Genomic DNA, 2,026 nt, shown 5'->3' on the forward strand with positions numbered 1-2,026 from the left:
TATATATATATATATATATACAATTTAAAGTATAAATCGAACAGAATGACTCATTTTGATGCTTAAAACAAAAACAAAAAAACAATTTGAAGACTGTAAAAACCAAATAAATAAGGCAGAAATAGGGGTTCAGCACAAAGTTTCGGCTAAGTTCTTTAGCACTTTAGGTTTTCTCATTGATTTCTTGTTTTTTAACCAGATCACACCTGATTATGTCACAGATATTACAGTGAAATATATTGTTCTGCTCATGGATATCTAGTATACATGCTACCAAGTGAATAAAAATTTATTATAGGCCTAATCTTTTTTTTTTAAGTTATAAACCTCACAAAATATGTCTACTTCAATGACTTTCTCTTACTCAGAAGTGTAATTTTAACATTTTTAACATGACGTTTGTGTCCTAGTGGACTGATATAGTTACATAAATCCAGTCAATCAGATTGAATTGTAATTTTTTTGTGCAGTACGCATCAGACGGTCAGTGAACGGACTGTGGGCGGCCCGTCTGACGCTGAGACTAACAGACCTGTGTCTCTCTGTCTCTCTTGTCAGACTGTGTTGTACAGACAGAAGGAAGTGAAGAGCAGCGAGTGTGATATGGCCAGCGTTCATCACCTGCTGTCTCAGATGCCTCAGGATCTGCCGTACGAGGAGCTGATTGGTCGAGCTCAGAGCCTGTTCATCAGCTGCCCGCCCTCTCTGCTGACCCAGTCTGCAGCGCTGCAGCTACACAACATGTGAGACTTACATCTGCTCACACGCACTTGTACAAAGGTTTTTACCTCTTCAGTGAAGCATAAGTAAATAAGATACTTCTAAAGTACCTATAACTTTCTTACTTAATCGTTCAGCCCTTTACAGTTATTATTATAGCCCAATTCTGCACCCCTTAAAGTACCTATAACTTTCTTACTAATCGTTCAGCCCTTTACAGTTATTATTATAGCCCAAATCCTGCACCCCTACGAACAAGCTCAGCAAATCTGGAGATCTTTTAAAAAATTGCATTTTATTTAGATTTTTTTCCTCTCCAAATCATTCAGCCCTAAGTAGTATATATATATACAGTGGTGTGAAAAAGTTTTTGCCCCCTTCCTGTTTTTTTAATTGTTTGCGTATTTGTCACACTTAAAAGATTCAGATCATCAAACAAATTGTAATATTACACAAAGATAACCTGAGTAAATACAAACTGCAGTTTTGAAATTATGATTTCATTTATTAAGGGAAAAAAGCTGTCCAAACCTACCTCCCTACGTGAAAAATTATTTGCCCCTCCTCTTAAATCATGAAAGAACTGTGATTAACCACATTATTTTAGAATTTGTATTTACTTGCATTATCTTTGCGTAATATTAAAATTAGTTTGATGATCTGAATCTTTTAAGTGTGACAAATATGCAAAAAAAAAAAAAAACAGGAAGGGGGCAAAAACCTTTTCACGGCACTGTATATAATATATAGTTCCAGTGCTGTTATACTGTAGCATACAGTGTACACATGCACATACAGTGCCTTGCGAAAATATTCATACCCCTTCATTTTTTTCACATTTTGTTAAGTTGCTGCCTTATGCTAAACTGCTTTAAATTACTTTTTTCACACATCAATCTACACTCCATACACCATAAAGGTAAAGCAAAAAACAGGTTTTTAACATCTTTGCAAATTTATTAAAAATAAAAAACTAAAATTATTCAGTTTAAATTTAGCTCAGGAGCATTCATATTGGTTGTAGATGTTACTACACTTCAAGTGAAGTTAACCTGTGGCAAATTCAATTGAATGGGTATGATTTGGAAAGGCACACACATCTTAATAAAAGGTCTAACAGTTGATAAATATATATCAGAGCAAAAACCAAGCACTTAAGCCTCAATCCTCTCCTCAGTGAAGACACATGAAAACACACTTATAATTTGCAAAAAAGCACCTAAAGGACTCTCAGACTGTGAGAAACACGATTCTCTGGTCTGATGAACCTCAATTCCAAGCATCATGTTTGAAGGAAACCAACTCT

At 34.9% G+C, this 2,026-nt stretch overlaps 1 pseudogene; it reads left to right on the top strand.

Moving 5' to 3' along the window:
* LOC107751693 (TBC1 domain family member 20-like) overlaps positions 1-2,026 on the top strand; it is a 34,866-nt pseudogene that overhangs the window by 20,902 nt on the left and 11,938 nt on the right.

The sequence above is a fragment of the Sinocyclocheilus rhinocerous genome, unplaced genomic scaffold (genome assembly GCF_001515625.1).
Source record: "Sinocyclocheilus rhinocerous isolate Xijiao unplaced genomic scaffold, SAMN03320098_v1.1 scaffold422, whole genome shotgun sequence".
NCBI lineage: Eukaryota > Metazoa > Chordata > Actinopteri > Cypriniformes > Cyprinidae > Sinocyclocheilus > Sinocyclocheilus rhinocerous.